Source organism: Thalassophryne amazonica, chromosome 19 (assembly GCF_902500255.1).
Source record: "Thalassophryne amazonica chromosome 19, fThaAma1.1, whole genome shotgun sequence".
Classification (NCBI taxonomy): Eukaryota; Metazoa; Chordata; class Actinopteri; order Batrachoidiformes; family Batrachoididae; genus Thalassophryne; species Thalassophryne amazonica.
In genome coordinates, this window is record NC_047121.1 from 50,816,933 (window position 1) to 50,826,731 (window position 9,799).

Below are 9,799 nucleotides of genomic sequence, written 5' to 3' on the forward strand. Positions count from 1 at the left end.
GGCATATGTGGATGAAAACTTACATGCAAAACAGATTGACAACATGACATTGGCTATTGATGATATTATGGAGTGTATAACAATTGAATTGATAATGGAAAACAAAAAATATATTGATTACGTATGTTTACAGATCTCCTGGATCAAGTATTGAAATGTTTAAGGAACTAATGCATAACTTGTATACGAAAATGGAACATAAAGATGTTTTTATATGCAGGGATTTTAACAGATTTATTAAAAATGAGTACACATAAGCCTACAGAAAATTTTATAGATACTATGTATAGCTTGTCATTCCATCCAAAAAAACTAAACCAACCAGAATCATTGCAGAGTTCATTAATTGATAATATCTTCACTAACATATTAAACAATGACATTTCCAGTGGCATATTAATAAACCATATAAGTGACCACTTACAAGTATTTTTAACTATGAAAATAAGTTATAACTATAGGAAAGCCAAGATAAAAAAAAAATATTAAGATTACTAATTTCATAAGAGTAAAAACAAATGAATCAATAATGATATTCAAACAAAGTCTATTAAAACAAGACTGGAAAGTAATATTAGATGAAACTGAGGTTAATTTGGCTTATAACACTTTTTTGAATAAATTTTTGACTCTCTATGATCAATGTTGCCCTGTGAAATCAATCCAAATCAAACAACAAGCTAAAACCAACCCATGGATGACAAGCAGTTTAATTAATGCCTGTAAAAAGAAAAAATGGCTATACAGGGTATTTATTAAAGAAAGAACAATCGAAACAGAAAATAAATATAAAATATATAAAAATAAGTTGACGTGTATTAAGAAATTGTAAAAAGATGTATTATAAAAACACAACTAGAACAAAACAAGGGAAATATTAAGGCCTCTGGAATGTAATAAATAGTGTCATCAGGAAAAAGGAGAACCATAGTACCTTGCCGGACTATTTCATTGACAGTGATAAAAAGATCTATAACAACGATGAGCTAGTAAATGCATTTAATCATTATTTTGTCAATATAGGGCCAGAATTGGCAGCTGAAATAAAAATGCCATATTCAGCCTCAGAAATAGGTACTGAACAAGTAAACTCAAATTCATTCTTTCTATCAGCAACAGACGAAATGGAAATAATAACACTGTTAATGATGAAGGCAAAAAAAAAAAAAAAAAAAAAAAAAAAAAAAAAAAAATCAGTAGATTGCAATAAGTTGGACACTACAATAATTAAACAAGTCATTAATGAAATTGCAAAACTTCTAAGTCATATCTATAACTTATCTTTTATTAATGGAGAGTTTCCAAGTCAAATGAAGATTGCCAAATACACCTATAATAAAAGTGGAGATAAGTATCTATTCTCAAATTATAGACCTATATCTGTGTTATCTCAATTCTCAAAAATTTTAGAAAAACTATATACAGTACGGTTAGATCATACATTGAAAAGTTCAAGATATTAAACGATAACCAGTATGGTTTCAGAAAAAATAGATCAACAACTTAGCTTTAATTGATTTAGTGGAAGAAATAAATATAATAAAAAACATGTTGGGTAAGTGTCGTGACACGGACCCACAACAGGGGGCGTTAATGAAGGGACAATGGAATAGCCAAAAAGTAACAATTTAATGTTGTGAAGGTGCACAACGTGATACAGACAGATACAAATATGCGTTATATCAATCCAACAAAATGTGACGTGTGGCAGTCTCGAAGATAGGAGACGTCCGGTGAGAGAGAAGCCGGAACCCACACAAGCCTCGCCACCAACGGACCTGAAGAACACCGGAGCCGCCAAGCCCTGCGCCCCAGGTGGCCACTGTCTTCAGCAGTCAGACCCGGTACTGTTGGCAGAAAACAGAAACAGTTCTGGATGAGTGTGAGTCCGCACACTCAGTAATCCCACAGTCCGTGTTCAGTTAAGGAGGGAGAACCTCCACCTCCAATCACACACTCGTGCAGCTCCTGAGATAACCACTTATCTGGGTGGGGTGTGAGGCAAAGCCATCGCAGTCCACACCAAACGCCAACTCCGCAGATAAGGCACACCACAGGAAAACGGCTGCAAAAAGAGATCAGACTAATACTCAAAGTTAAGTCAGCAGAGAAAACTACCTGTATGGTAGACGATTTCTCGGCGAGGAGGTGGAGTTGCAGTCCGGTCTTTATAGTGGTGGTGATGGGTGACAGCTGGTGTTGATTGATGACAGCTGTCACCTCCAGCGGCTCCGACGCCCTCTCGTGCTTGGAGCCCGCACTCCAAGCAGGCGCCATCTGGTGGTGGTGGGCCAGCAGTACCTCCTCTTCAGTGGCCCACACAGAACATACAATGGCGATCTTCATTGACTTAAAAAAGGCGTTTGATACTATTAACCACAACATATTATTACGTAAATTGGAAAAATTGGCATAAGGGGTATTGCACTAAATTGGCTCCAATCGTATTTAAACAATAGGCAACAATATGTACAAATAGGAGAATATAAATCTTTGTATAAACGATACATTGTGGTTCCACAAGGGTCCGTTTTAGGACCTAAACTTTTTTTAATTTATATTAATGACTTGCAATTCATCTCTGAAAAACTGAAATTTATCCTCTTTGCTGATGACACAACGATAGTATGTTCTGGGGAAAACCTGGAACAACTTGTGATCAAAATGCAAATAGAAATTATTAAATTAAAAAATTGGTTTGAGAGTAATAAATTGTCACTTAATATTTCAAAGACAAAATGAATGCTCTTTGGAAACCGAGAAATGAAAACAAAAGTAAATCTTAAAATTGACATGGTTCCTATTGAAAGGGTTAACCAACATAGATTTTTAGGAATAATAATCGATCACAGGATGTGCTGGAAACCTCACATTGCTAGCATACAATCCAAAATGGCCAGAAGTATTTCCATAATGGGGAAAGCCAAACATTTCTTAGATGAGTCCTTATATATTATTTATTGCACATTAATATTACCATATATTAGCTATGGCATTGAGGTATGGGGTAATACATATAAAAGTAATGTAAACAAACTTTTTAAGTTACAGAAAAGGGCAATAAGAATCATCCATAATGTAGGCTTCAGAGATCATACGAGTACACTGTTTTTACAATCCAAAATACTAAAATTTAGAGATCTTGCAAAATTGAAAACTTTACAAATTATTTTTAAAGTGAAACAAAACCTACTATCACATAACCTCCAAACATTGTTTAGTGAAAGAGAGGGAGATTACAATCTAAGAAGGAAATATAATTTAAAAAAAACAGTGTGCTCGTACAACAATGAAACAAATGTGCCTTACGAGACATGGGGTGGATTTATGGAATACCTAACTGAGGACATCAAAGTATGTACTACAGTACAATCAATTCAAAAGAAATTTAAAAACTCAAAATATTAAAAAAATATGAAACTGAATAACATAATTCTCAGTATACATACAGGTGTGCATGTTTGTGGATCTAAACTGTTATATTATTTGGTCATAATGGGTCAAATGTATGGAAAATATGAATGCACACGAGTTGCCCATGATACATGTGTGTGGGAAAAAAAAAAACTGTTATATTATTATGTCATGTTGAGTACAGGGAAACGTGCATGCATGCATGGTCATGGGTTGCCCACGTGTGCATGTATGTGGATAACATTGTTATATTATTAAGTCATATTGAATACACGGAAACGTGCATGCAGGCGTGGGCGCGGGTTGCCCATGGTGCATGTATGTGGGGAAAAAAAAAAAAAAATTATTATATCATCAAGTTTAATTTAATATAGGTAAATGTGCGTGCATGCATGCATGCATGTTTGGGTGCCCATGGGTGCATGTATGTGGGTTAAAAGTGTTATATTGTCAATCTCATTGAATCTAGTGTGTGTATTGGTGTATGCAAGGGTATTTGTGTATAGAGGTAGTGTATTTATGTAAATACATGTTGATATGTATATGCAAGGTGTGTGTTTATATAGGTATATATGATCTCAAAATTTTTTATTTAGTCTTGTCTGCGTAGTCGAAAATAAAACATGTGAAAGGGGGTAGAAAATATAAGTTTTACTTCATTCTACTCCCTTTGAGCAATGTACGGATTTTCAAAGATGAATGTGCGCAATATATAAATGTTTTTAACTTGCTCAATAAAGTTTTTTAACTAACTAACTAACTAACTAACACCGCAGTATGTGCCCAAGGGGTGCTATATAAAGGGAGAAAAGCAGGGGGCCCAAAACAGATCCCTGCACATCCCAAATTTCATGTTACTAAGGTTAGAGGTAGTGTTATCATATAAAACACAATGAGAACAATGAGACAGGTGTAGTGCCATGGCCTCAATTTGCCCTTATTAAATAAATACATTAATGCTGTCTCATCAAAACCTGAGTTTTGAACTGCAGACAAAGACTGTGTTTTCCCTCACAGTTGAGAAGTTCCTAAGTCATCTGGAGATCTTAAGCTTGGATACATCCCCCATGGGCCAACATTGGGAACAAAAACAAAACTGTAATTCAAAGTTCTTAAAAGGGGAGCCCTTGCCTTTTTAATCAGTGAATTTTTGGTCATTATGAATTACATGACATGACATTATAATGGCTTCACGTCAGAATCTGAGCTTCTCCAGGCCAGGAGAACCCAAATGTTATGACCTCACGGCAAGGCCAAACCCTCTCAAGACTGCAAGATGATATCCCTTCCACAACACAGGGCCATAAACTTTGTCTTGATAACAGCTATTATCTTTAGGTTTAAGTTAAGAAATATTCTTTTAAAATAAAAAATTGCATCAGTATTCTTTGATTCATATATCTAAAAACGTCTAATGTTGTGTTGCTTAATCAAACAAAATGCTTTGCAATAATAATTCCATTGTTATTGACATGTGTTATTATAACTGATATGCATTAAAGTGTGATCTTTCTGCCTTATCCATATTGTTGATGGCAAACTATTCTGGTTTATCCAAGAATGTGTCTGGCTATTAAAAATGTGTATTCATTTGAGTGTCTCAGAACAGATAATGTCAAAATAGTTAATGTGTTTAAATTATTGAATAATTGTGTCTGCACTGTGACCACATGAAGTTTCTGTGAAAACAGTCCCCCTTTAAAAAGTTAGAACAGAGTGTTCGGCTTCTCTCTCTCCTCGGCAATGCTTCTTTTTCTTCTCTCTCTTCTTTGTTAATGTTTAATTTTTATTCTTGGGCCAAGGCCCCATTGCTAAGCTAAGTTAGAACTACCACGTGGCATTCATTCTTTGTTAATTTTAACAAGTGTTTAACCTGACGCTTAAGGTGTGGCAAGTCTTTTGAATTTTTAAGAGAACGTCTGAGCTGAACTTTTCAAATTATAGCGAATTTACAGAAAAGCGACTCTCCTTTTCTGTCGGCTATTTTGTTTTTTTCAACGCTTTTAAAGTTTTAACCTTTTTCCTAAATTCACAATGATTTTTAATCTGGCTCCAACAAACTTTTTAAAAGCTACCAGAAACCATTTTCAACAAACTCCTTCCGTCTCTGGGTTCCTGCAAGCTGATGACAGTTCTATTTCAAACAGTCAGCCATCTTGTCAGTAAAGCCGACACAAGCCTTTGGGATCACCTGGGGAGACTGCTGGGTTAACCCCTTGACTCAAGTGAGCACGACGGGCGGATGGATCCTTCCGAACCACCTTTTCAACGGACTAGCTAAGTGACCCAGTTAAAGGTTCCAGAAAAAGGGTTTGTTGTTAACAGATACAAAGTTGCTCCTCATTATTAACCTTCCTTTTAAACATATTCATATGTTTAATATTTTTCTAAATAATTGGCTTCAAATTTCATCATTAAATTCTAATCAGATCAATTCACTTAAAGTGTTGAAGCTTTATCTCTCTCTCTCTTTCAACGTCTCACGAGTTAGTAAGAATTGTGTCCATCAATGAACTTATTTAATCATTGTCCATGAAAACGCCAGTAAACTGTTCATTACTTGTAAATATTTCTGCTGTGGTTCATTTTGTGTTCAGAAGGAAACCCTTTGTCAACCATACTGTGAATTCAGACTTTCATATCAGAGATTGATTAATTCATTTGAGACAGATAAATTAATGAATGTTTAAATTAAAGTACCTATGCTATAAATAGGTGGTGCCCCGAGTAATAATTAAATAATAAGTATTAAACCCTAAATTGTTAATTATTTTGGTGACTCATCAGATGGGGTTTAATCCAATCTAATTCAATTTGGGAGTTTAACTGCTTATTCACTACCCTCTTATGGTGCTCCGGTGTGAGCCGATCTCAATTTAACTAAATGGATACATCTTTTGGTGCTTCCGTGTGAAGTCTGAATATCTGTAAATTTGCTACATCTTTTGGTGCTTCCGTGTGAGGCCTAAATATCTGTAAATTTGCTACATGTTAGGCAGCACGGTGGCTTAGTGGTTAGCACTGTTGCCTCACAGCGAGAAGGTTGTGGGTTCAATTCCCGTGGCCTTTCTGTGTGGAGTTTGCATGTTCTCCCCGTGTTTGCGTAGGTTTCCTCCAGGTGCTCCGGTTTCCTCCCACATCCAAAGACATGCGGGTTAGGTGGATTGGAATCTTTAAAACTGTCCGTAGTGTGGTGTGTCTGGTGTTTTTGTCTGTTTGTGGCCCTGCGACAGACTAGCGTCCTGTCCTGGGTGTACCCTGCCTCACGCTCTATGACTGCTGGGATAGGCTCCAGCCCCCCGCGACCCTTAATTGGACTAAGCGGTAGAAGATGGATGGATGGATGCTACATGTTACATCTTTATGGTCCCCCGTTGCGAGGCTTTGTAACATGTTACAGAGGTATGACGTCAACCATGCAAGGGCACTCCCAGTAATCCCAAAATGATTCTCCAGCCTATCATATTTGGTTGTGTTCACTGAACCTGTCTCGTTTCTTTCACTCACACGCTTGGCACCTGCTCACAGGTGTTTGTCTGTTACTTCACTTTGTGCACTCACCTCCTCATAATCTTGCCCGTGTATAATCTTTGTTCACTAGCCACACCCCCTTCTAGATCTTTCCTTGCGTGCACCTCATTAATGCCACCTGTTCCTGATCTTGCATCCTGACTAGTCCACCTGTATTTAAACCTCACAGTCCTTCACTTCACTGCCAGATTGTTGTCTCGTACACTTTCCAGCGCCTTTACAGTCCCGATTTTGTCTTGCTGTGTATTGAACTACTGCTCTGTGTTTCCTCGACAATGCGTCTTGCCTCATCCCAGATGTCGGTGTTTGCTTGTACCTCTGACCCCTGCTTGTTCATGACTGAGTCTCTGCCTAATCCTGCTTGTACCTCTGCTGCGCTGACTGACCACACGTGTACCAAAACCAAGCATGGAATAAAGACCATGATTTCTCCTACACCTAAGCCTAGTCTGGGAGTTTGCACTGCGGGTCCAGCTGCCATGGTAGCCGGGCAGCCACCCCGCCTGACAGTACGTACATTTTAAGCACTAGAAAGTTCCTTTTAAATGCATCATATCTGCACATATTTAAAAATGCATCGTATCTTCATGTTTTTAAAAATGCATCGTATCTGAACATTTGCTATAAACCATCTTGGTGCCACCTAACTCCCTGCAAAAAAAAAAAAAAAAAAAAAAACAAAAACTGCAGCTAAAGCACACAACTAAAGCTCTGCAAACCTGTAGCGAGGACATCTAAACAGTGGAGCAGTGAGGCTGTAGAGGATCTAAAGGCATGTTTGGAAACCATGGGACGTGTTCAAGACTGATGCTGTGACCTCATACATCAGCTTCTGTGAGGACTGCTGCACACCATCATGAACCATGGTGAGGTATAACAACAACAAACACTGGTTTAGTCCTAAACTCAGACAGATGAAGCTGCTGAAGGAGGAGGCTTTCAGCAGTGGGGACAAGGTCAGGTTTAAAGAGTCAAAGAACAGGTTTAGGAAGGTGGTTAGGGAAGCTAAACAGCTATATACTTAGAAACTTCAACACAAGTTCTCAGCCAATGACTACTTCTGTCTGGAAGGGACAAAGCCCCAACAGCCACAGATGACAACACTGGTGATGCCAACAATGAAAAAAATGTACACGAGGGGAAGGTATAGTGGGAGGTTTGGAGTGAGGTCAAAGGGTCAACCATCCTGATCTGCCCTACCTTTTCGGATGCAGATCAGCTCATGTACTCCACAGTTACGCTCGCCACCTGCAAACATAATGCATTTTCAATGAACCTGGCTGTGAAGGACACACAAAACAATGTGGAAAACATTTACACATTCAGACAAGTTGTCATGAAAACACAAGGACAACACGGACACGAGACACAGAGTAACACAGAAAGGTCAACACGCCTTTGTACTGAGGCATTAAGGCCCTGTCCACACGGAGATGGGTTCATGTGTATCTGAAAAAGTTTGTATCGTACGGTGCATCTGGAAACATCTTAATAGCACTTTGCTTTTCCACATTACAGCCTTTTTTACAAAAATGGATGACATTAATTTTTTATTAAAAATTCTACATACAATACCCCATATGCCAATGTGAAAAAAGGTTTTTTATTGTTGTAATTTACAAAAACAAGAAATCACGTGTCCATAAGTATCACAGTCTGCCATAAAGCTCAAAATTGAGCTCAGGTGCCTCCTGTTTCCACCGATCATCCTTCAGATGTTTTTACAGCTTCACTGGAGTCTGGGGTAAATTCAGTTGATTGTACATGATTTGGAAAGACACACACCTGTCTACATATAAGGTACCACAGTTGCACCAAGCTTGTGACATCATATTCAAGAAGACTTGAGGCTGGAATTGCTGCCAAAGGTGCATCAACAAAATATTGAACAAAGGCTGTGAATACTTATGGAAATGTGACTTCTTAGTTTTTTATTTTTAATAAATTTGCAAAATTTCAATAAAAACATCTTTCATGTCATTATGTGGTGTTGGGAGTAGAATTTTGATGGAAAAAAATGAATCTACTCCATTTTGGAATAAGGTTGTAAGATAAAATGTAGAAAAACTGCAGTGCTGTGAGTACTTTCTGGATGCACTGTTATGACATTTTGTTCACACAGAAGTTTCTGAAAACGGGTCAAAGAGTGGATAAATCTGAAAATGTCCACATGAAGATATGAATCTGGCAAGTGACATTGAGAATTTCTGAAACAATGATGTCATAGCACCACCTTTCTATCAGCTGCTCACAATGGACAATATGTTGTTAACAGTGTAACTTTTTTTTTGCCAAGAGATGTCAAGTCAAGATGTTTGTCACATGCAAATATACAATATGTAAAATGCAGTGAAAAGTGTCTTTGTACCTGCGCTGACAAAAATAATAACTAACAACAGCAAAAGCACAAAATCATAAACACAAAAGTAAAAGTTGCAATAAAAGTGAACTAACATATACACACACACATACATCAAATATTATTACAGATGTACAAATATGCAAGATGAGTTGTGGGGGGGTTAAATATGCAAAGAAAAACTGAAAACTGAAATTCCCTATTTCCAAATCAATAAACGAATGGCCTGGGGAAGAAGCTTTTCCTCATCCTCCTCGGTATTGGTTCTCAAGCAACGGAACCGACGACCAGATGGCCAACCGAGAGAGGAGGGAATGACCAGGGTGATGGGGCAAGCTAAGGATCTTCTCTGCCCTCGACCTGCCAGATTTGGGATTTATTTTCATTGTTAACAGAAAGCTGGCGAGACAAAGAATGCCTCTGGTAAACACTGATGGTGAATAAATGGAGTGCTGTGATGCTAATAAAATAACTGTTTTCAGCTTTTAATACAAG

At 37.5% G+C, this 9,799-nt stretch overlaps 1 protein-coding gene across 1 annotated transcript in view; it reads right to left on the reverse strand.

The window, feature by feature from the left end:
- Positions 1-8,194, reverse strand: part of syt14a (synaptotagmin XIVa) — a 107,350-nt gene extending 99,156 nt beyond the window's left edge. Inside the window, exon 1 of the mRNA XM_034159651.1 lies at positions 8,146-8,194. The gene's annotated coding sequence lies outside the window, so the exon portion shown is untranslated. The remainder of the gene's footprint in view (positions 1-8,145) is intronic.
- Positions 8,195-9,799: the final 1,605 nt, after the last annotated feature.